At 44.7% G+C, this 25,698-nt stretch overlaps 1 protein-coding gene and 1 long non-coding RNA gene across 5 annotated transcripts in view; one reads left to right on the top strand and one right to left on the bottom strand.

Annotated features, from left to right (window-relative positions):
• The window catches only part of PDZD2 (PDZ domain containing 2), a 224,316-nt gene that overhangs the window by 89,863 nt on the left and 108,755 nt on the right, over positions 1 to 25,698 (top strand). Inside the window, exon 1 of one of the 4 annotated variants that reach the window (XM_044233279.1) lies at positions 3,023 to 3,202. The exons of the other annotated variants lie outside the window; for them this stretch is intronic. The gene's annotated coding sequence lies outside the window, so the exon portion shown is untranslated. Of the gene's footprint in view, positions 1 to 3,022; positions 3,203 to 25,698 lie in introns of those variants that run through there. 4 annotated transcript variants of the gene reach the window in all.
• LOC122895710 lies at positions 21,408 to 23,293 on the bottom strand. Its single transcript, XR_006382260.1, has 3 exons — positions 23,197 to 23,293; positions 21,844 to 21,932; positions 21,408 to 21,498 (listed from the first exon to the last, which is right to left on the bottom strand). It is a non-coding gene; the product is annotated as an uncharacterized LOC122895710 (long non-coding RNA).

The following is a 25,698-nucleotide window of genomic DNA, read 5'->3' as shown; positions in this document are numbered from 1 at the left end:
TCTTGTCTTGCCAAACGGAACCTCCGTAGACGCTGTCCCCATTAAACACTGACTCCCTGCTCGCCCTCCCCCCAGCCCCTGGCATTCACCATTCCACTTTGTGTCTCTGTGGAGCTGGCTACTCTTAGTGGCTCCTGCAGGAGGAAGCATCTGATAGTCACTGTTCGGTGACCGGTTCACTCACTCAGCATCGTCTCCCCAAGGTTCAACCCTATGGAGCGTGTGTCAGAATTTCCTCCCTTTTTAAGGCTAAGTAATATTCCATGTTTGTCAGTTAGTGAGCCCTTGGGTTGCCTCCACCTTTTGACTGCCATGAACGGGGCTGTACAAAGAGCTATTTGTGTTCCTGCTTTCGGATCTGTGGGAGAGGGACCCAGAGCGTCTCGTGCCTCGTGTGGCACTGTTGCCTTCTTTCTCTATTGGGGGATTGCTTGGGTCCCTTTCTAGCTCCCTGTCCTTCTCGTACTTCCTTTGTGACTGGCTGGAGAGCCGTTACTGAGCCCGGGGCCCATAGTTCTTGGCTCTGAAGGTCTGTCTTCAGCGTGTCCCCCTAGCGCTGTCCTAGAATTTGAGCAAGGAAGACCCAAGTTCTAATCTCTAGTCTCTACTATGCCATAACCTTGGCAAGCTTTCTCCTCTCTCTATCTGGGCGTCTGTTTCAACACCCCCACAATGAGAAGATAGAGCTAAGGGATGCTTAGAGCTCCTCCCAGGGCACAGCGGGGGAGGGCACGGTGGTCTCCTGAGTTCAGAAACCACCCTCCTAAGGAAGGTGAGAAGAGCGCAGAGCTCCAGATTCCTACCTGGGGCAGTTTGACCCAAATCTCACCCTCCTCAGACCTTGGATGGTTAGAGATTTCTCACGGCTTCTGTACTTGCTGTGTCCTGGTACACGCTGCGTGGCTAGTTTTGGGAGTAAATGTAGCAGCAATTCTCCTTAAAGCAAAATTATATAATATATATTATCCGCCCTTTGTTGAGAGAATGGGGGAGAGGCGGAATAACTGGTTTCACCATAGATTTTTGGCGATCTCACAAACTAATACCGGAGAGAATATTCTACGGACAAACTTTACCTCTGATTAAGACTGTACTTGGTCATGGGCCAAGAAAACATTAGCCCCCCCTTTTCCCTCACATCTAAAAGGTTTTGAAGAACAGACCTTCTTCTTCTTAGCTTAAACTCAGAGCAAGTTGATTGCCCCAGAACTGGAGAGGTGAATCCTAAAAGGGCCCCCATGTGATCAACTTTCAGGCCCCAGATGGCACATGAAAATTTGGACAGGTCTGGGATTCCCTGCTTGGGCTTGGAGACTGGGAACTGACTTTCCCCTCAGCTCCCTCTCCACCCCACCAGTGAAACATCACGTATATGCCAGTGACCTTGTATCTTGCTTTTCTTGTTCTCGTCTGTAAAAAGCAGTTCACCTGCTTTGTTCAAGGGTGTGGTATTAGGCTAGACTAGACAACTAGAACCCATTTGAAACGTGAAAAATGTATAGCATTTTCTTCTTAGGGGATGTTTTAACTTTTAACCATCTTATTAAAGAAAAACCAGACTTTCTTTAAATCTGGATACTAAGTCATCAGGTTTTTAATATAGAAAAATTTCTTAAATTTTTATATTGAAGAACTTACCATGCTGATTGGGACTAGCTTTTGACAACACGAGGTTCATAGAGGGAAATTCATATTGGATAAAACTCTATAAATAAATAGCAAAGGGATGCTTGGGTGGTTTAGTCAGTTACGCATCTGCCTTTGGCTCAGGTCATGATCCCGGGGGGGCCTGGGATCAAGTCCCGCATCGGGCGGGGAGCCTGCTTCTCCCTCTGCCCGTCACTCCCCCCCCCCCGCCCCGCTTGTGTTCACTCTGTCTTTCTCTCTGACAAATAAATAAAATCTTTTAAAAATTATAAGAAAATAAAGTAAATGAACAGAGAAAAACAGACTAATATTAATTCTAAAACCTCACAGTTTTTCCATCTTTCCCAGAAGTATGACCTGAGACTGGCTGCAGTCGAGCTTTTTTGCTCCCAACAAGTGTAGCTGCTAAAAGGCTGTCAGTATTTTAATAACAAGACATCACGCCCATTTTAATAGCTTTATGTAAATTTTCATACCCACTCTGAAGGCCATGGGGTTTCCGGACCTGTGTCTCTGGTTGATGGTACATGAATGACCCCTTTTGCTCCAGCTGCAAATAAGGCAAATTTTATGCATAGCGGGAGTCACGTACGTTGGTTTGGTGGGGGAGGAGAGCCTATTTTTAAAATTTCTATTTCCTGATAAAATCTTACCAACTTTATAGTTGCTGTCATTCTAGCTAGGTAAGTTTTCTCAGGAGCTGGCTCTTAATCTCCATTTGGGGGATCAGTGGTCCGGGATGGAAGATGGGAATGTTATTAGAGTAGGAAAGTTTAGATTTGGGATCATCATGACAATGGGCTTTTTTTTTTTTTTTTAAACAAATGGTCTTTTACTTACCAATGGGCTTCTTTACAAAATCTTTTAAAGTCTCAATTTTTATTCCCATTTAAATGCAATAAGAAGGCCAGCCCTTTAAGAAGTGCAAAGGAAAATAGGTCACTGGGTTGTAAGTTTCTCAGCTGATGGTCCTAGCTTCATGTTTGGGGGTATTTTGGTCAAAATCTTCAGTGCTCCTCGGGACGTGGTGGTGTGTCTGTGTCGTGACGTTACTGTGGCCCCATCAGCGCGCCGTGGGTCCTCTGTGGATGGAAGCTGGCTCCGCAGACACCTGCAGGAGGGAGGAAACCACAGATGACTTCTGCCAGGATCTAATTCTCCCGCGTACTCCTGGCACATTAAAGCCGCGTGTAGCAGCGTGGTTCCAGCGACCTGGCGGGGCAAGAGTTGGCTCATTCTCTTACAAACACAGTGTAGCTGGATGCACTCATAAATGAAAAATGATCTGAGTGCTGTGGGTGGGGCCCGGAGCTCCGGAGGTGAAGCTGGAGGAGGAGAGAGAAAATCTGCTCCTAAGCTCAGTAGGGCATGGGGAGCGGGCAGGAAGTCGGAGTACGCGCTGGCATGGCTCACATTTTTGTAGATAGCTAATAGCCCAGGACTTTAAAGAACGGAATGGAGAAGGGAAATGAAGCACAACAAACTTTGGAGCCTGTCCTGGTCAAGCGGCCGTGAAGCATAGCGGGGCGCGCTCACCTGATCCGCTCAGAAGCAGGTAGGAGGGGACGCCCGAGCAGGGCAGAGAATCGCATCTTCTCTCTGAACCCAGCTTCTTTGGTCTTATTATTTTTTTTTTTTAAAGCATATGAGAAGTGAGTAGATAATATTGACATAAGAAACAGACCTCGCCTAAATTGTGCTGATATCTGCCCAAGCGAGAGTTTTTCTCACTTAGTCATTTGATGACCAAATGACAGTGACGTTCTTGGGGGTCGCTTCAAACACAGTCACCTGGGATCTCACAGCGGTTAGTGAAAACTGATTTTAAAATGGGCAGATGAGAAATGAACTGCAGGCAGGCCCTGTTTTAGAACACAGACTTTGAAGATAGCCAACCAGAAACTGATTTTCTGGCTTGACCATTGCTGTGTTTTCATACTTCAGCGCCGATAAGGTGCTTGCTAATTTTTGCTGGCTTTTGTAAGAAAGGAGGTAGATGTATAACAGCTGGGAAATATCCAGAAATTGACTGGGATCCAGAGTGAAGCCTGAACGCACTAATGTTTTCTCCATTAAGGCAGCCGTTCTCTGCTCAGCTTCTAAGACAGGGAATTAGAAAGTGAAGTGTGGATCCTGAGTATTTGTCATGGGGGGAGGGGCAGAGGGTTGGAAACTGTCACGGTGACATCTTCACACTCAGAAGTAGAAAATAAATGAGGAGGGCCAAGGGTCCCAGCCACATGCAGGGAGAACTGGAAGGCGGATCTGCGGCTCCCGTCGTAGCCGCGTCTTGCAGCAGCATCCTTTCCTTTGCTGAGGCTGGCAAGAGAGGACCAGAAGGGAATAAAGAGCACCCCAAGCCTGGGTTTCTAAACCACTGCCAGGCCTTGCCTCTGCGAGGCGCCCGGATAATCTGACGTGGATTCCCCGCCCACCCCCCACAATGAAGTGGTCAGAGTCGTGGAGTTGAGCTGACCTGGGGAAGTCAGAGATGGTGTGTGTGGTCAGTGTGACAGAAGCACCAGAATTAGATCAAGAATTTAATATTTCGATGGATTAGTCCAGCCTGAGGGTTACTGATCTTCGGGTTGAGCTTTTGAGAATGCCCTATCAGCCATTGGGGTGTGTCTGGGGAGGCCGGTGTGAGAGCTGCTTCGCCTCCCAGCTGGCTGCGTCCTCACCCGGAGCCCCAATCTTTCGGCTTTGCATTGTAGGCCTGGGGGGCTGGGAGATGGCTGTGCTCAGTCAGGGCAGCCTACACCTTATCTCTGGTTTCTTTTTCCCTCTGACTTCTCTGCCTTCCACAGCGAAGCCCACGGCGGTGGTGGGGAGGGAGTGTACGAGGCTACGACACAGCCTGTCTGTTCCCCACCAACCCCGACCCCTGTTCTTTCTGGCCCGCTCTCCGGAAGATGGGTGGGGCCCCTTTTGCAGTGAATTAAGGTGAGCTGGGGGACAGACTCCTTTACAGGGTCCATTCTGGAATCCGTCAGAGGTTAGCCAACTGTGGCCTGTGGACCAAATCCAGCCTGTCTCAGCCTGTTTTTGCGGGGCTCAGGAGCTAAATATGTATTTTACATTTTAAAGGGTTAAAGAGACCAACAAAGAAGACTACAGGACAGGGACAGATACGACAGATATGATCTGCAGAGCCTAGGATATTTTCTCTAGGATCTCTTAGAGAAAATAGTTGCTGACCTCTGATTTTTAACATCATTCATGACCAGAATGAACAATGGGTTGACACAGCTTGAGTCCTCCACAGCTTCCATGAGTTGTTGTTTTGGAAACTGATTATCATTCATCAGTCTGTTAAATGGCATTATTGCCTTCAAAAGGGTTGATCGGGAGCAGGGAAGCTGGAAGATTTTCTGCAGGGTCCGATCAGTGGGGAAAAAAACGTCAGACAAACTGTGCAATATGGTTGGATTTTGCCCAGTCCCCTTGTTGGTGGACCTGCTGGCAAAGCCATCTACGAGACAGACCCACCATGTTTGATCGTGCCCCCACTGGAAGGAACTGATGGGGAACAAAACACCCTGCTTACTTAACAAAAATGATCCATTTCCTTGTTCCTCTATTGTGGACCGAATTCTGGCCAGAATTCTACGATCTGAGTTGTTTGGTATTGCCACTCTGGGAGGAAAAAAAAAAAGACATTTTCTGTAATAAAAAAAGATAGTGAACTAAGTGAATGTCATGTTTTCTCATATCCAGAACAGTGTTCCTTTATTGCTCTCTAAGAAAGCCTACTATGGGTCCACCAGCCTTTCCCCTGAACATGCAATTCTCTTCCACCCAGCACAGTATTTCATTGTTAATGTCATCTCTAATAAGGGAAGAGGAAAATCTGGTGACCTTGCTCATGTTTAACTTGTGTCAAAACTGCAGGCCTGGATGTGGAGCAGACTTCTGTAAGAAGCTCATTGTCCACTGCAGAAGTACAGAAAAGTTTCTCACAAGCAGTTTAAGAAGAAAAACAAAACAGCCAGTATTAATTTTTTCTCCAAGACACTTCAGCCATCTAGTATCCTGTATTTGGAAACTGGATGCTGTCAGTGGAGAAGAATGGGGGTGGGGTCCAGTTTGACAGATGAAAACCAGTGAGGAAGTATGAAAATATGTATAGGCTGGTGTCCCGTGGGGGTTCGGGGCTAGAAAACAAGATGGCGGCGATGTACTTGTCAAGTCAAATTGTCAGAGCTGGCAAGGGTGGGTCCTTTAATCTACCTTGTGAGCAAGGCAGCACCTTTGCCTGTGTTTGGAAAGGAGTTTGGCTCTGAATATAGAGATTAAGTAACTTGCTCTTCCTGTACGCTCTGGAATTTCTCAGACATAGTCAGAAACCTGATTTGCGTAACTGCTGAAACTCGACTAGAAGCCGAGCAGACTGAGGCCTGGACTCCCCAAGCAAGGAGCTGTTAGGAAGCACAGCACGTGAGGGAATTTATGAAGCTTGCCCAAGAGGGTGTGGTGCTGTGTGGCCAGATTTAATGGGGTAGGCTCTGGGGTGAAGGGTCAGCTTTGGGTTCCCAGCAGGCCATGATTAGAGGGCGAGTCACGTGTTCGTCTGCGTGAGTGGCGATATGTATCTAAGAGCTCTAGAACTACCTGGTATCCCAAAGTAGCATGAGGGACCTTTTCATTTCTGAGCCATGTGACCAAGGTGGCTCATAAGGAGACAGAAACCGTCAAGCAAAGTCTGATCATGAGCTAAGCTGGTGGATAAGACACGAGCTGCACTTAATTAGCCAACTCGTTTATAGCATATTGGGAGGGCAGGTGTGTCCGCACTGTAAGCTAGAGCATCTGCCCCCTCCTTTTGGCTATCTTAACAGGGCTGGAATCTGAACTCTACTCGTCAGCTTTTTCCTGATGGTGAATAGGATAAAAGACGGAGCTAAATGTGTGCCTACGTGTGCAAAAGTATGAAAATCTGGAAGAGAGGAACAGCCAACCTAATAGAAGTTATGATTCTGAGCTAGAAAGGGAGACTTAGTGATCATGTCCATGAAAGGGAATCAGTAATTTCACATCTCAGTGGCTGGCAGGGATCCCGTTGTGTGGCTTTGTGTTCATGTATAGATTCTGTCCCTCTTAAGAACCTCTGTAGGCAATGCACCCAAATATCCTTCCTAGACATATCCTGCAGTGGGGGCCAGGGAACCACATTCCTCTCACCTTGCAAGTCCTCACTGAAGCTCTGCTGTTTCTTAGTGGCCAGGGAATAAGATGGCAGCATCTCTCTTCCATTAACAAGACACCTGCTCTGCTTAGCAAAGGAGGAGGATGAGTGTGGCCTACTCAGACACCTTCTGATGGCTTTGCTCTCCCTGGTGGCCCACTCCCTTAGGTTACCATGCTTTGTTAAATCTGAGTGTGTGGGGGCATGTAGCCCCACTACACTGCATTCCGTAGATAGCCTCAGTAAGGGACGGGTTGAGCTCACAGTCCCGGCTTAGATACAAAGTCCCTGTGCAATGAGTCGGGCCATGGCAGCAATGGACCTGGGCTCTAGATCTGTCTCCCTTTTTACGATCTCTTCCTGAAGAAGCAATGTAACTATATTCCACATGCACCGGAGAAACTTGGCCCTTAGAAGGACCCAAAGTGATTCCTTTGGTAAAAGAGAAGCTTTACTTTTTACTTTTGGTAACATTGAGGTTTGGAGGCTATCAGGTGTACCTAAAGCAAGACTTACTTGGACTATCTTCTTTGCCTAATTTCTGCTCATCTTCTTCCCAAATTAGAAGATGGAAATTGGCAAAATAGGGCAAGTCCAAGGAATGACCGGAGTGGCCCTTGGGAAGCATTCAGTTAAAAGGCCTCTGTGTCAGTGGGACTCCTCAGACTTGGGGGGCGGGGCAAAGAACATTTGCAGATTTCTCCCTTAAAGGGTAGATAGGTGGCCTTCTGTTTCCACATTATATCTTCCCAAACCTTGCTCTTTTGAACAGAAGCTTAAAAATTCTTAGAGACTGTCTTCCCTCCCCCTCCAAAAAAAAAAAAAGAAAAAGAAAAAAGGTCTTGCATTGAACAATTTAGAATTCCCACACAAATCAGAACACAAATAGCAGTGCTCAAGCCAGAGGGAGGTGGGAGGGAATTCAAAGGCACCATAGTTGACCTTTGTTTAAATAGCGTGAGTCTCCGGATTCATCATGGTGGTCTTGGGAGAGCAACCCTGTACGCATGCCTTTTGCTCTAGTTTCTGCTGCTTCAGATAAAGTGTTCCTTTCTCCTGCGGGCTGGTCCCATCACCCAGGGGAGGGTCTGTCTTCCAAGGAACCACGCCCTTCGCCTTCTACTTGCCAAATTCTACCTTAGTCTTCATCTTATAACACTTTGCCTAAAGTTCCCAGACATCTGCCCGTGGGGTAGAGGGCCAAATGTTGGCAATAAGCTGCGGGCTTTGGAAAACATCGTAGGTATTTGATTGTAACCGATGCAAGGCGGTCTTGGCATGGGAGCAATAAAGACCTGGAGAGGAAACAGAAAATTGCCTCTAAGCGCTGCAGGGGAGAAGGTGGCAGAAATGAAGGGTACGGCTTGGGTTTGCAAGGCTAAGTCCTTTGCAGAATCCTTTTACAGGCTCGAACTTGCTTGACTTCAACTTCTCCCTCAACTTAGTCCAGGAATGTTGAAGGACGGAATGCTGGAGCTGAGTATGTACCTGGGGGCATCTTGGTGGGTGAGGATTTTATGAAGGTCCCAGGGGCCCAACCAGACATTGCGTGGTGGGAATCCTGCTGTTTTCATAATGGTGAGACCTTAGACATTCTCCTGTCTCTAACTAATTAGACATTCTTAAGGCATTTCTAATGGTAACAAAAATTCAACACTTCCTCTTGAAAGTGAGTAGAGTCAGTTATTTCAAACTTTCACTGGGAGAAACATGAGTCATCGCTCCAGCATTCTGGTGGCTTAATTAATTACATTCGTTGCCACTGGGATTTCTGGGTGGAGAATCTGCCTCAGCTTTAGTCTTTATGCTGTGGGTGCTTCATCCACTCCTCCGACAACGTCTAGCTTACTCCAGAACCAGAGTGGTCTCAAAGCTAAGATCTCAAAGCCTCCAGAGAGTCCCCTTCCAAGGCCTGATGACCGAGAATAATACAGGGCTGAATTTTATAAGCAGTTTTACGGTGATAGGATTGACCGCAATAGACTCCTCTAATCCGCAGGCTGGCCCTCAAAATCTTCGAGGTTTCTCCTGCTTTCAGCCTATTTTCTTTCTTAGAACCATATCCTAGGTCACCGGCCCCTGAGCCAGGATGGACGGGGAACTAGATAGAAGTCATGCAACTCATTCATCGCCGGGTGTTCAAAATACAAAGGTTAGCCCTCTTTTTCAGATGAGCAGGCCGAGCTCAAGACAAACTAATCGAGAGCAGTGTGTGCGTGTTCGTTTTGGAGAAGGGCAGCAAGCAGAAAATAATTCATGATACTCATGTGGAGCTGGAGACAGGGCTGGTTTTGAGCAAAAATCTTAATGGGAGACTGTGGCTCAAGTTTGTAGGTCTCTCTTCCTTTCTGTAAACGTGGCTGAAACATGCTCACTTGATTTGTGTTGGTTGGAGAAACGCCTTGTTGTGTAGTAGCGACTTTACTGCGGGAGTTCAAACCTAGCGTCACATGAATTCCCCAGGGCTGATGTGCTCAGTTTCATTTTGCTTTCACGGCACTTTGGTTAGTGTGAGGGGGAAATGGCCTGCAGAGCCAGCGTAGATGGCTTGGATGTACAATTTTGAAATTTAGAGACAAATCGGTGTTGGCTTTTTCTGAAAACGGATCTTATTTTGAGAACCACCGTTGACATGGCTGTGGGAAGTGTTGCTTATACTTGGCAAGAAAACCACCTCGAAAAGGTGCCTTGCTTACGATCCAAGAGACAGGGAGCCTGCCCCAAGCCCTCGGGCAGAGCAGGGAGAATGTTTCGGAGTCAGTAATTTGTATTAAATCCACATTTGAATGGAAGTACCTATGCAGATGGAGAAGGCAGCTTCCTACAAAATGGGATTATTTTAGTTACTCAGTGTGATGGTATTCAGAACGGAGCCTGGCCTTTCTGTTTCAGAAATATTTGGGACTCCAACCAAAAAGATTCGATCAAAAGTACTCCTGAGGGCGCCTGGGTGGCTCAGTGGGTTAAAGCCTCTGCCTTTGGCTAAGGTCATGATCCTAGCGTCCTTGGTCCTGCAGCGGGCTCTCTGCTTAGCAGGGGGCCTGCTTCCTCCTCTCTCTGCCTGCCTCTCTGCCTACCTGTGATCTCTGCCTGTCAAATATATAAATAAAAATCTTTGGGAAAAAAAAAAAAAGTACTCCTGAAACACCTAAGCACTCATCTTCTAGTAGGAACTCGCATCAAAGCTGGCAGACAGAAGCCAAAAAGGCAAATGCAGTTGCTATCAGAGAAGGAAGTGATCCAACCAGCTGTGCTCAAACTAAGATCAGACAGAGAGACAGATACGGAGCACGACTTTTCTACCTCCTTTTGCCTGGGATCCTTAAGCATCTCTTACTTTTAACCTAGATTCTAATAATAGATTTCAGTGCAACTGTGAACCTGAAAGGAAGGAAAATTTAATGTTTATTGTCACTACCCTTCAGTAATGGCTGTAGGGAACAAAGCACAGTAGTGTTAGCGGTCCCCAGGCCGGGCACCAGTAGAGATGAGGCATAGTTTCTGTAGCAGATATCTTCCAACATTCTGCTCACTACAACTTTGAAAATACATCAGTTAATAAACCTGTTGGTAGGGTGCCTGGGTGGCTCAGTTGGTTAAGCCACTGCCTTCAACTCAGGTCATGATCCCAAGGTTCTGGGATAGAGCCCCGCATCGGGCTTCTTGCTCAGTGGGGAGCCTGCTTCTCTCGCTGCCTCTGCCTGGCACTCTGCCTGCTTGTGTGTGCTTTCTCTCTCGCTCACTCTCTCTGACAAGTAAATAAATTAAATCTTTAAAAAATAATAAAATAATAAACCTGTTGGTAGATCTTCTTATTTAGTGTGGTAATAAAGAAGCACAGAGACCCCTGGGTGGCTCAGTTGGTTAAGCGTCTGCCTTTGGCTCAGGTTGTGATTTCAGGGTCCTGGGATCGAATTCCGCATCAGGCTCTGTGCTCAGGAGGGCGTCTTCTTCTCCCTCCCCCTCCCCCTCCGCCCACCACTCATGCTCTTTCTCTCTCTCTCAAATAAATAAAATCTTCTAAAAATATATTAAAAATTTTAAATGGTATATATTTTAAGACATTTAGGGTTTTCTATTTCAACATAATTGGTTTTCTTTGTAATCTTAGACATTTTATGCATTTAAATACGTTATTATGAGATGTCAGAGAGGTCCATGATGAAGGGAAGAAAGCCAGCCAGCTTGACTCTCCTACAAGCTACCATTTGTTATTTAGATGTTCATTTACCAGAAGAAAAATATTAACCCAGGACAGGAGGGTGTGTTCCAACCTACAAATCACCTGGGGATAAAATACAGATTCTTAATGCAGTGAGTCGGGGTGGAGCCTAAGGTTTCTGCATTTCGTAAACTCAGGGTGGATGGCTGTGGCCCATAATAATCCAATTAAGGCCAATGTTTTCCAAACTCACTTCTAATGATTCAAGCGCTCTTTGTTATAGGTAATAGCTTAACTGTTGTACCACTTATCTATGGGAAAAGACGTCCCAGGAGAGGCAAAGTGGGAGATTCTCATAGCACACGTGCTTCCAAGAGTCCTACTCAGTCTCTGGGAGCCCAGGGTAGCTCCCAGGCTGCTGAGTGAACTTGGTGGAGGCTCAGCCTAGGAGGAAGAGCCAAGGTACAGGGCCCAGTAGCAGGTGCATGTCTGCCTCGTGCCTCTGTCATGGAAAGGCTTCGTCTGGGGAGCAGCGGCCCTGTGAGGGGCTGTTTCCTGAGCTCCTGGGGCTGCTGTGTGCAAGCTGACCTTATGCTCTGCACTGAGGAGCGTGGTGGGTGGCCTTCTTCATTCCCCAAGGGTGATTTATTACGTGTGTAATTAGATGATGCAAGTCGTGTATTTTTGTAAGATTCTCATAGATGTTTGCAAATTAGGGAAAGGTCCTTTGGCCGAGTATGAAGGGGGAAAAGCTCACTGAGCCTCCATGGCCCAAGCAATTTTCTTGAATAACCCAGGGCCCCCAGTCCTGACCTGCTGTCTCCTAAATGTGCTGCTGACCTTGGTCAAACCACATATGTCATGTAGCCTGCTGGTAGCTTCCTAGAGCTGCCACAGAGGTCTGGAAATCCAATTTTGTCCATATATCTGAGGTTATCAGCTGCTTGGAGACTAATCTGTGCTAATCACCTTCCAGGAGACTGGCATCCCAAACTCAATCTATTGACTCCTAGGGAAGAAAGGGGCCTCGCAGTCGCCAAATATGGTCTGCCATCTTTGTCCTTTGTTCCTGCCGTCTTAGCCCTGTCTTCACAGGAGAGAGGTCACCGAGCCTGAGGACTTCATATGGACTAAGTCTTAAGGAAGTTTCCAGGACCTACATTCAGTCTCTCTCACATGGAGGACTGAATAACCATACCACGATACTCTCAGCTTTTGGACTCACCTTGACTAGCATCCCGTGGGTCTACTCCTTCCCTACCCTGGATCCAGGGTGGTGACCCATCAACTGTTCTGGTTCAGCTTCCATATTCCATATTCCTGGGGCTGCCTGCCTGAGACCACCTCTGCCCCCGGGCTGGGTCGTTTTACCCTCCCCATTCCTGGGTCATCTCTGAGGAAGGGTGTGTGTGTGTGTGTGTGTGTGTGTGCACAGCATGTGGGACAGCACAGGTGCACAGCCATTACAAGGTGACTCGTACTATTTCTACTCTCCCTTTTTTTCTTTTAACTCTTTCTTACTATTTCTACTTTCGGGGCCAATTCCCTGTAGCCCCAAGAGTGGCGATCCCAGCCTTAAGGAAGCATGGGTGACGCCTCCCGACCAGGAGACTGCTCCCTGAAAAACATGTTAGTTCATACCTGTCTCTGCAGGAAGACTCCTTATCTGGTCTCATCAACACCCTGGTTCCCAAAAGTCAGCCTGTGAATCTGGCTGCCTCACTAAGAGGCAGGTGGTAAAATACTAACTGCTGAGCCCCGATCTCCATTCTGAGTGAGGGTCTAGAGTCGTGCTTGTAAAACATTCTGCAGGAGTAGAAGAACCCCTCAAATGGTAGCCCCCTGTTTCAGAATGTTTTTTGTGTCAAGGCTGTCCTGTCAGCGAGGGAGGATGATTGGAGATCGCTTTTATTTCTTATGTATACTTCTCTTTTTTGCTTAAATCTTTTTTTTTTAAGATTTTATTTATTTATTTGACAGAGAGAGATCACAGGTAGGCAGAGAGGCAGGCAGAGAGAGGGGGAAGCAGGCTCATCGCTGAGCAGAGAGCCCGACGCAGGGCTCGATCCCAGGACCCCGAGATCATAACTCGAGCCGAAGGCAGAAGCTTTAACCCATTGAGCCACCCAGGCGCCCCTTTTGCTTAAATCTTGTATGTAATCAATGTGTGTTGTCTTACAGGGCAAGCTCTTTTTTTCTTCTTTGGATAAAAAGCTCCCCAGATGATTCTAGAATCAGAATCAGTCAAGCTTGAAACCATTGCCACAGACCTGTTGTCCCAGACCCAGAGCCTCATTTCATGGATGAGAAAGCCGAGGCTTCTCGCAGGAATTGGCTGTCTTGAGGGGGTGGGGGGCGGGGGAGGGTTGCCCTCTGGGTACATGTACGTAGACCACGCCCAATAGTCTCCCTGCTCCTTGGCTAGAGCCACTCACTCAGCCCCAGCTGCCTTATTTCTGGGCCGTCTCCATAGAGCAACAATAATCTCAGCCCCATATGTGCAAGGTGCCAGACCACATTTCACCCAAATATTGTCCCCAGTTCTAGCACTAAAATGTCAGTGACATCAGCCATCCTGCTGCTTCCACAGCTGACAGATGGAGGCCCCCAGAATGCCCAGGGGACCCCCATCTCCTCATTAGATCTCTTCAACCTCCGGTGCCTCCAATTCTCCGTCTATAAAATGAGGGGAATTCTGCCTGCACTACCCCCTTTATAAACTTGTTGTGCAAATCAAACAAAACAACGTATGTGGAAGGCTTTGGGAGAAAAAATACAAAGCATTATATAATCCTAAGGTGGTCTCATCATCACTGATATTATATTACCAGTCCTCCTCCCCTGCCAAAGATGCTCTATTTCTGCTGAGAGGCTCCAAATAGAATCACTCCAGGTAGAATAAGTGCTTTATTCTATTATAACCCAGCGAAAGGCTTACTTTGCGGGGTGGAGAATCAGGATTCCCACAGAAATCTATCACTTCTGAATTTCCTGATTAAAGCCGCTCTAATGGCCCATTAGTGAATCATTTCACACCCTCTGCCCTTCAAAGGCCACTTTCCAGCTGTACTGAGAGCCAGGAATTGTTTGAGGAAGCAAGTTGGTACATGTAAGTCACAGGATGTTTTTCTGTCTGCTCAAAGGCAGGGACTGTCTTTCATGCCTCTCCTGCTGTGCTGGGTGGTGAAAATGCTTCAAGATTTGTCGTTTTGAGAATGGCAGGGTTTTTGACCTTGTGTTCCAGACTAGATTAAGAACCAGACAGATTTTAGTATCTGTAAAACTGTCTGCAACTGTTCCAACAGAGAGAAATCTCTAGAATGGATTAAACTTTACTCTTCTGCCTCAGAAATAACACTGCTTGGGAATGAGGGAGTCGGTGTGTGGTAATGTAACCTTAGTGATATTAACCACCAGCTATGTCTCCATAGACGGGTTAGAAGAGAACGTAGGGGTTGGAGAAAGAAGGTATAAAAGATTCAAGGACAATTGAAAGAAGGAGTGCCAGGGTGGCTTAGTCGTTAAGCATCTGCCTTTGGCTCAGGTCAATCCTGGGATCGGGCTCCCTGCTCAGCAGGGAACCTGCTTCTCTCTTTCCCAGTACCCCTGCTTGTGTTCCCCTCTCTTGTTGTCTGTCTCTCTTTCTCTCTCTGTCAAATGAATAAATAAAATCTGAAAAAGGAAAAAAGAAAATTGAAATAAAATGTAAGAAATTAATTCTAAGAAAGGAACATGTGAGTTAATGACATTACATAGATGGCATGTCCTTATTAGAGGACGTTCCAACTCTGAAATTATACAACTTCATTTGTACATTTATACAAATAGCCTAGGTTGGAATGGATGGGAAAGAGCTCATGAAAGAGGCCATTCTTAAATGGACCTTGATGCATAAGTAGGATGTGCAGGCAGAGAGAATGGAAGTTCCCTCCCGGAGAGTGACAGTCCAGAGTAGAGGCTGGGTGTGAGGCAGGTGTTTGTGGAAGAAGTCATATGCTAACAAGAAGGGGTGGGGGGGATGAGAGTCACCTTGTTGATGCTTATAGGTTAGTGAGACTTGGCTGAAACAGATGAGATTGAAAAGACTTTATAGTAAACCAGACAAATTGTTCAGTGGTTCAACTTACTTTCATTTGCTTAGAAACCCAAATGCCGGACTCCCAAAAATAGACGATAGAATTACCTGGAAAACTTTAGAGAATAGAAATGTGCTGGCTTCTATTCAGCCACCACGCTAGCCCTGATTTAGTGTTTTAGAAACTTCGAAGCAATTAGGGGTAGTGGTAAAGGTAGAGATTCTGATTTTTTTTTTTTAAGCTCTCCAAATGCAACCAATAATATGAGCCAGCCATGTAACTTTTAAAGAGTATCATCCTCATATATGACAGATGGGTAATATAAAATAGCTCTTAAATACCCCCTTTCCTGGGATGTCTGGGTGGCTCAGTCGGTTAAGCATCCACCTGCAGCTCTGGTTATGATCTCAACATCCTGGGATCAAGCCCCACACCAGGCTCCCTAATCAGCAGGAGCCTGCTTCTTCCTCTGCCTGCCACCCTCCCTGCTTGTGATCTGTCTGTCTCTCTCTGTGTCTCTCTCTCTGACAAATAAAATCTTTAAAAAAAAAAAAATAAGAAAAGAAAAATATCTCCTTCCCCAATTTATGTGATCCTAACAGAGTTATGAGGTTGCAGGTAATAAAAACCAATTCTGACTCATTTACGCAGAAAAGAAATTGAGTGCCAGAATGTTGAGTAGCTCACAGAAGCCCACAGCAGTGTTGAGGTATGGACTCAAGAGAATGGGCAAGGACCAAGTGACCAAGAACATGCCCAAGGTCATGGCACAGGAACGCTCTGCTTCGGATACCCCAACTGCCACCACTACGATTACTAGACCCTTGTGACTAACCTTTATCTGTCCCTGTGTCCTAGAGCGTCAGAGAAAAGCCTGCAGTGGGCCAGATCTAAGTCATGTGCCTGTGGGCTGGTTCCCAGGAGTGGAGACAGATAATAAATGTCCCTTCCCCACCACCCTTCATGTAGTAGGAGCTTCTCCAAATCCAAAGGCTGATCAAATGACAGAAAGCCCCCTGACCACGCAGGCAGAATGAGCTGGAGAGATGGTCTTCTCCTTCACCACCTCCTTCCCATGTGTCCACACCCTTTCCTTTCCCTGCCTTTCCTCTCCTCCTTCACTGCCTTTCCCAGATACCCCGTTCTCTCTCGGGCATTGGCACAGCTGGTAAACCACCAAACTCAGTGTGATTGGTTTAGTGCTGGTCACCTCTCTTCACGGAGGCCCTTCCACCCAGCTCACCACCACATCCACAGCCCTGCCTACAGCATCCCTGCCTCCGAAGGCAGCCACTTCATCACGGGGTGGTCCTAGGTGTTTAAAACATCATTGTCTTTTAAAGCCAAATATCTTCCATCCTTTATCTTTTTCTTATGGGAACTACCCCTGTAAGCTGTGACACCTTGAAGTGGTCTACCCCTTTCCTCATATAACCATTCATGTATTTGTGTACAAAACCATTATATCCCTCCTACATCCCTTCCATCATCTTCTCCAGGGGAAGCCTCCTTAAGTCTCTTCAGCGGCTCATCGTAAGAGGATTGCCATTTTCTCATCCTTGAACTGAATCAAACTCTCTATGTACAATCTTATTGGAAAAGAACTGTTGCCTCCTTTGATGTGAACAGTATACTTCTCTTAGTAACAATGTTGAAATGCCTCCAGTTGGTTCTGTTGTGAGATTGACTGTCCATGAAAACCTGTAGATTTGTATTGAAGCTCTGTGGGGCTTGTTTAAAATAACCCCATAGGATCAGATTCTGATGCAGGAGCCTAGGACCACATCCTGGCACCAGCGTTTAATACCGTTAAATTCATGTGAGAGAAATTCCACATTCCTCTAAGGAAAGACTGAGAAGGTGAGTTCTAGATGCTGGAAAAATGAAGAGCACAAACCAGCAAGAAGACCCAGTGTTGTCCTCTTTACTTCTAGTAAGTAGATCCTTCCTACAAAAATAAATAGCTAACACGCTCTTGATGAACAGAAAATGGTATCAAAAAACAAAGCTTGGTTTGCAAAAAAAAATTTCTTTTAAAGAGAGTGCACATGAGCAGTGTGGGGAGAGACAGAGGGAGGGAGAAAATTTTAAGCAGAATCTGTGCTGAACGCAGAGCCCGACATGGGGCTCCATCTCAAAACAGTTGAGGGTTTGGCCACAGGACTCTGGGATCATGACCTGAACTGAAGTCAGATGCTTCACTGACTGAGCCACCCCGGTGCCCCTCTTCTTTATTATTATTAAGTCAAGTTTATTGAGATAGAATTTGCTTACACTTTTAGCCTAATGAATTTTACCCAATTCCAGAAGAAAGGATTAAATGCAATATACCTCAAGTACAAAACTGAGACATTATGCTAACATAATAAAGAAACTAAAGGAAGACCTTTCCAGTTGTGCCAGTCTATAAATTCTGACAAACACGAGTCATGTAAACTACAACCTCAGTCAAGAGAGAACCATTCAGCATTGGCTAATTGAACATAATAAATAAAAAATTAAAAAAAAAAAAGAAGAACCATTCCATCACCCTAGAAAGTGGCCCCTTGTGGCCAAACCCTCTCTTCATCCACAGCTTCTGGCAACCACTGATATGTTCACTGTCCCTATTACTTCGCCTTTCCAGAATGTTGTGGAAATGGAATCCAGTAGCCAGTAGCCATGTAAGTCTTTCATTAGCCTCACGCAGTTGAGATTTACCTTGTTACACGTATCAGTAGCCCTTCCTTTCCACTGGGAGGAGTCTTCCATGGTTGTGCACATGGTTGTGCAAATGCGTCACAGTGGGTTTCTCTGTTTGCTCCTTGAATGTGTCGGTATGTCAGAGCAAGATCTGTGTAATGTCTCAAGAAAGAGGTTTTGTGCCCCTTTGCTCTCACCAAATGCATTCTATTAGACAGAGAAATTGCTGCTCTCATATGTGATTTCTGTTCTTCAGTTATGCTAGATCGTTATCTTTATAATGTCTCCTGAAGCCTGGAAAAAAATATGGAAAGTAGACTAGACAGAGGATGTGTGTTTTCTTTTTCTTTGCCCACAAGCCTCAGTACTAGACTTTTGTCTATTTTAAATAGAGATCTTATTTCTAGCTCTTATTACACTTTCAAGCCAGTTTCAACTCTTCTTATTTTTTTGGTTTTCATTTATTTGTTTGTTTGCTTCTTTTTAGGAAAAAATCTGTTTCACCTTCTTTAAAGGAAAACTGTCACTTCTTTAATATTAGGACTTTTTTATTGAATTATAATTATTATATAAACAGGGATGCCAGAATTTTAAAATCTCTTTCAAAGTACTGTTTTCATTTTAAAATTGGACGCGTTCCACTAAATGTCTATGGTAATCATTTTGAGATATTTCTGCCAAGAGATATAGTATGTCATAAAGACTGCACTCTGAAATTCAGGTTAGAATGGAGAAGGGAAAGAGTGATTTGAAATAATTATGTGATGGGAACGTCTGAATTCATAACCTCTGTATACCTTTGATTTATAATTTGGTAAAAATTACTTCTAAAGAAAGCCTTCTTGGATTTCATGACCTCAATTGAGAACTTGTGGGTTGCTGATTACAGCAGGGAGATTTACTTGGAAGAGTCCAAGCTAGGGCTGGCTAGGGTGAATTTGTTGTTTGCTCTTTAATGGGGGCGATCTTAGCTTACTGCCTCCTTAACTAAAGAACAATTGTTCAGATTATGTATCTGTAAGCACAGTTTTTAAGCTAACTACAGCTCTGGAGACAGCCCTTTAAGGATACTAGATGCTGCTGCCTTCCTTTCCTATCTATAACTAAATACACTTTCCATTAAAATCTGGAAAGTATTATTTTGGAACTTGACTGATGAGCCTGAACTCATCTGGAAGGGGGAAAAGTGAGAGAATAGCTAAGAAATTTGGGGGAAAATCAGAGCAGTGAGGAAGGATGTGGGCTTTCTCACCAGAGAGCAAACTGTCCTTTAAACTTAGAGTAATTCAAGCAGTGTGGCACAGAGATCGCCAAATAGATCAGTGGCACAAAGTAAGGAATCCCAGATAGGCCCATGTATGTCGGGAAATCTGGTGTGTGCAAAAGGTCGCAGTTGAAAACTGAGGATGAATGACAGTTGGCTTCATGGATTTCATTGCAATGATGAGCTGAAACTTTTATAGGAGACTGTGACATTAAATCCTGCCTTAAAAATCGATGAATAAATTCCAAATGGGGTAGAAAGCTAAATGTAAAAATGAGATCTGTGGGGCACCTGGGTGGCTCAGTGGGTTAAAGCCTCTCTGCCTTGAGCTCAGGTCATGATCTCAGGGTCCTGGGATCAAGCACCACATCGGGCTCTCCACTCAGTGGGGAGCCTGCTTCCTCCTCTCTCTCTGCCTGCCTCTCTGCCTACTTGTGATCTCTGTCTGACAAATAAATAAATCAAATCTTTAAAAAAATGAAATCTGTGAAAATATTAGAAGAAAATAGAGTATCAGCTAGGGCAGGGAAGCCTCCTAAGTAAGACCATGAATGCAAGAGGTTGTAAAGGAGAAGGAAGATTAAACTTACGGAGAGGCTATAAGTTGAACGTTATAGGAATGGTTTGGAGGGCGATATGAAGGAGCGACTTGCCCGTCTCTCTCTCCCCCTTTGCTATGTGAGTTTTTGGAAGAGCATATTGAAAACTACGTAAGTTTCTCAAGGTGCTCACCGCTGTGTGTGGACCGTGGCACGTGCGTGTGTTTTGGGTAGGTATTACTAGTTCTAAACCCCTTCCTTACTTGCAGTGATTCATGTTTCGAAAGTGCAGCTCCACGTCTAAGCATATTTTTGTAAAATTGTCGTATGTTTTGAAAACCATTGCCTTGTTGCTGATACTCGAAATGCTGTTTTCTCCTCATTACTTCTCAGTGCCAAGGGTAAAGGATTCCGTTCTGTTATTAGATACATTGTGGCTCTTGGCTTGCAGTGTGCTTGGGAATCCACTGCGTTCTCGGAGAGAACATGGGAGGCAGGGACAAGAGGTTGTGAAAGAGCCATGAACCTGCTTTAAGGTGTACACGGTCTTGCTGATCAACATGGCAAGCACGTGGACACAACCAGAGCACATTCTGGGGAAGTGTTATCATCAAATGCCAAGTTGAATGTAATCGGCCCGAGGCTGGGCACTGTAGGATGTCTTAACACCTGTGTTCTATGGAACCTCAGAGGGGACCAGCCTCTTGAGGGGTTGGGAAGAGGTGCATCATGGAGCTTAACAATGGTAGACAGACATATCTGGAAATTTTCCCTGTCCTCTTGCTCCTTTGAAACGAGCATCTCTCTAACTGAGCCTATACTCTGAGTTTGGGGTGATTCACATGTGACACTCTAGAATGCTCAATTAAAAAGTTGACATGCTCGTGGGGGCTCCAGGAAAGCCAGCTTTCTCTGAGTATGTGGGGCAGAGCCCTAGGGCTGGTATCCACTTCCCCGCCACGTTCAACTTCATCATGTGGGTTTTCCTTCTTGGCCTTCACCAATGGGGATTTGTATGTGTAGTTAGTTGATTTGTCTGCCTATGTAGCCCAGTGGGCTTGGATGTAGTCATTGTGAACATATTCCAGGTATTGCATGTGTAGGTGTCATGCTTTATATCTAAATATCATTTAATTCTCAAAGCAACCCATATTAGATGAGGAAATGGAGGCAAAAAGGGAAGAAAATGCATAATTCATTTTAAGGTCCTATAATGGGCATGTGACGGAATCTGGATTCAAACCCAGGTCTGCCAGGCTCCAAAACCTGTGTTCTGTCCAATGGGCTGCTAGGTCCAACCCAACCCATTCCCCAGTGAGCATCACTTCTCCCTGTGGCACAGATTTCTGGAAGATCTTCCTGACCATAATGCAGCCTGTTCCTAAAACAACAGCTTTACCATCTCTTTCCCTCTGTACAGAAGGAAGAAGGTGCTCTGGACCAGGAGTCCAGATGGGCTTGGTGCAGCTCCATCATCCTCATTCCTCAATTCTGTCACTGATAGACGGGTGGCAGCGCATCCTCCTTACCCAGCTCACAAGTTTGCAGTGGTCAGATAGTGATGACGATAGGACGACTGTTACTGACTTTGGAAAGATGTGGAGTTATACGAAGTAAGGAAGCATTAATGATGGTAGTGAGTGTCTGATATGTAATCCCAGCTCTTTTATCCCTCCACGGATGTGCTTTGCCTGACACAATTCTCTTGACCTTCCCTTCCACTCTCTTTTCCACAGAAGACTGCGAGTAGCAAATCCAACTTTATTGTACAAGGAAGGGAAAATAGTCCCGTGAGATAAAGGTACCCATTAGAAATGCGGGACTCCTCTCTTCACAGGAACTTTTAGGTGGGGTCTGAACAGTGGGAACCACTTGAGTCTGTAATGCCGTTACGTAGCAGCCTGTCTGTGCATGGCCAACAAGATGGCGGTCCACTTCTAGTGCTACAAGAAAAGGAAGGAGCAGCTGTCAAGTTAAAGCCTGTGTTCTGATAACCCGTCCAGTGCCATAGGGGAAAGGACACAGTCAAAACCGAGCCCCTTCCAAAGTTTAGGGTCCTTTAGAAACCTGTGGGAAACATGGATAATACACGTTGACATCTTTATTGGGTTTGTTTGCTTTTTAAATACCTTCTGAAGCATGTTTAGTGAGGAGAGAAGCTGACATGACAGCAGTTAATGCCTGTTGGCTCCGACCCAGGGAGAAACCACCACTCAGTGGTTTGAGCTCTCTGAAGCTCACTGTACCACAAGACCCCACCCTCGGGCAGGAGGTCACACATTACAAACCTGTGACTGGGAAGTTACTGAGAACTGGCAGTGGTGTTCCTGAGGTCATGTTGTTAAAGGTGATCATGGAGTCAAGTCCAGTGGCCTTGCTGAAAATTAGAAAACAAAAGAATTGCTTACACATTTTCTCTCCAGCATGGGTTAAGAGTCTCAGAGCATGGGGCATCTGGGTCAAGCGCCTGCCTTCAGCTTGGGTCATGATCCCTGCGTCCTGGGATCGAGCCCCGCATTGGGCTCCCTGCTCGAAAGGAAGCCTGTTTTCCCTCTCCTAGTCCCCCTGCTTGTGTTCCCTCTCTCACTGTGTCTCTCTCTGTCAAATAAATAAATAAAATCTTTAAAAAAAAAAAATCTCAGAGAAGATTCTGAATGGGAAAACAGTTGGTGTTCTTATAACTCAGAAACCCAGACAACTTCCTCTCACAGAGATCAGCTCTAGCCACCCTAGTGGTTTTGCCCATGTATGGTCTTAAATCATTCCCCCCCCTTGGTAACATCCCTGTGGCTATGCCTTTTAAAAAAGTCGTGAAAGATAAGGATTATAAGGGCACTGATGGTTCATATAAACAAGGAATGTCACAGTGATGATTCTCCTGAAGGTGACCTTCACCAGATCTTCGGGTTCTGCTCATCTGATCAAAATGCACACATAACCTCTGTCTCTTGCTCTAGCAAATGTTGCTGCTGTTTGTTGGAGTAAAGACTATTCGCCCCCTAACGTATTACATAAGGAGAAATGATTACAAGTTGCAGCTGGAAATATCTCTCATGTTCTCATCTAAATACCAAACATAATAATTTTTAAAATAAACTAGGACATTTTATACAATTCAGATGCAAAATTCTAAAGATCAATAATTAAAACAGCAGGCTATTGTTTTTCCTATTATTGATACCACAACTATCCCATAGGTAGTTTTTCTCTGTATTTTAAAATGTATGTTTTAAATATTTTAAAATGATGCACGTTATTTAAATTCGAGTCAGTAAATTGTCTTTGTCCTTACGGATTAATCTGAAATAAATGACATAGCATGCATTACTTGGGAATCAGGGAAATACACCCTGATATTTTTAAATATTATATTAAAAGGGGTTTTAAAGCCCTTTAAGAGCATATCTACTATATTTATTTAAAATTACTTGGTTATATGACCATGAAAAACATGATGAAATTATTTTAAGCAGGTCTTAGAGGTTTTACAAGATTTCATCCTATTGTGAAAGAAGTTCAAGAGTCAAAAAGTCTTGGGAAAGCTGAAGGGCGCAGAAGGAGGCTGTGTTCATTTCCTAGGACTGACACAAAAATAAATCACTAAAGCGATGGCTTATAATAGGGCAAATGTCTTTTCTCACGGTTCTGGAGGTTAGCGATCCAGATCCAGTTGTCAGCAGAGGTGGTTCCTTCTGGAGTCTCCAAGGGAGGAAGTACCTCTTGCGTCTCTTGCGTCTCTCAGCTTCCGTCTTTGCAGGAAGTCCCTGGCATTTTCTGGCTTGTGGATGCATCACTCCAACCTCCACGCCCAGCTACACAGCCCTGCCTTCTCTGGGCGTCTGTATGTTCTCTTCTCTTAGAAGGACGCTTTCATTGGATTCAGAGCCCACGCTGATCCGCCATGATCTCCTCTGGATCCCCAAGTAATTACGTGCAAGGACCCTATTTCCGAGTAATGTCACATTCTGAGGTTCTAGGTAGATGTGAATTTGGGGGGCGGGTGTGGGGAACTATTCAACCCAGAGACTTGCCACTACTACATCTCCAGTTTGAGGGAGAATTGTAATTCATAGTCAGATTCCACCACAGGGCCTTAAACATGGTCTTAGTTTCCGCCTGGACCCTCTCTCCTCTCTCCTCTCTCCTCAATCCAGACCCCTCCCAGCCTAGCTAACGTCTGCTGGACCTCAGACCCCAGGTACTTCTGAAGGGAACCTTGTCTGTCCACATCCACCCCCAAAGCAGGCCAGTCCCTCTTTTAGAAGATTCTGAAGTAACCTGTGCTTCTGTTGGAACATTCTTCATATGATTTGTATTTTAAAATGTAGAGAATATAAAACCACATTATATATCTTTATTATTTTATATCAATATTATTTTATTAAATATTTACCTAGTAGCTAATATATTTTATTAATATCTATTCATTTTATTACTATTTTATATAAAATTTAATTTCTGAAATTTTATAATTATAAATAATTATAAATTTTATAATTATAAATAATTATAAATTATAAATAATATACATATTAATATGTTATATATGTTAATATATAGTATAATTTATTATAGTATAAATAATGTTAATGATATAACACAATATATATGTTAATAACATGTTAATTATGTAATAATACAATATGTAAATAATATAATATGTCAATGTAATTCATAATACACTATAATAATTATATAAAGTTAATTAGAAAACTGACACATTAATTTGTAACATTAATTATAGGTTGACTGAAAATCTGTGAGGGCAGAAATCAGCTGCTTCATTCACTGTTTTGTCTGCACTGAGCCAGCAAGCCTGCACTCAGAATTTTGAACCTTATTCTCCTCATATCATCCCCTTAATTTTCAGAGAAAATCTGTTCCTTGGCACGAGTCTGACTCCCTTCTGGGTCTGCTTAGTGAATGCCTCACGGAAACTCCCCTTGTGAGTGTTGGGGGCTGGGGCAATAGTTGTGTGTTTTTTCTCTTCAGCCTCCACATTCACCGGTGGAAGCTGGGGAGTGATTTATGGTTGGATTCAGTGTTGTGTGAGGGGTGTCTCCGTATTGTCTTGAAATCCAAGGCAAGGCATTTTAAATACAGCTTTATTCATTGGCCCTGTTGGGATTTAAGACAAGAATGAAATCTGAAAACTCACTTTTCTTATTTGTTCTTCCCCTTAGTTTCTCCCCCCACCCCACCTTCTATCTCTCATCTCTGCCCCAGGGAAAGAGAGAATTGGGACATCTCAGTTTTAAAAACCAGACATTTTCTACAGACCAGGTCTGGGGACTCTGATCTGGAACTTAAGCCATTTGAAAGAGTCGTGGAACCCTACATCAAAAACTAGTGATGTACTGTATGGTGACTGACATAACACAATTAAAAAAGAAATAGTCTGTGAGAGGCCCCTTTGGACTTTGAAGTGTATTTACTTATAGGTTTTGAAGTTATTTCAAAGTGAAATTGGGCCTTGTAAGCTTTGTGCCTGATAATTTAAAAATCCTTCTTTTTTAGTTCTTGAAGAAACAGCAATATTGAAATTTCCACAGATCTGCTTCTTCAGACTTTGCTTTTCCTTCCCTTAAGTCATCCAGGAGATCATGTCCCTTTGCCCAAAGCCAAAGTACGTTGTGAGAAGAGGTGATGCCAATATGTAAATCCTTTGAGGAAGTTGGACAGGGAGGGTAAACAGATCTCATGTTGATCCTCTCAGTAGACCATAAAAGCAAATTTTAAAAGACTGCAGTAAGTCTCTTTAGGAGGAAATGTCTGAAGAGAGCTCAGGATGTAAGGTGTTAATAACAGCAAAAAAAAAAAAAAAAAATCCCCTAGTTGTGGAGAGTTGCTGTGTTCTCTGACAGTATGGTGTCCTGGAGCTTTCCCTGAGCCCACGTGGAGTTCTTTAAGTATCTGGTGAATTGGGTGCCCTGATCCCCGACCTGCAACCCCTGCCGGCCTCATAAAGCTCCAGTCTGTGTGAAAAGCTGTGGTTTGTCCTCACTTGGGGAAGTCAGAACAAGTGAAGGTGCCCCTTTATCTGTCAGAAATGTTTGAGTCTAAATGGCACAATACCATTTAGACCCAAACACAAGGAAAACTCTTGTGTTTTTTTTTTCCCTCAGAGATTTGAGAAGGTCCTC

The sequence above is a fragment of the Neovison vison genome, chromosome 1, assembly GCF_020171115.1.
Source record: "Neovison vison isolate M4711 chromosome 1, ASM_NN_V1, whole genome shotgun sequence".
NCBI classification, from domain to species: domain Eukaryota; kingdom Metazoa; phylum Chordata; class Mammalia; order Carnivora; family Mustelidae; genus Neogale; species Neogale vison.
This window is presented reverse-complemented; position numbering and strand designations above follow the sequence as displayed.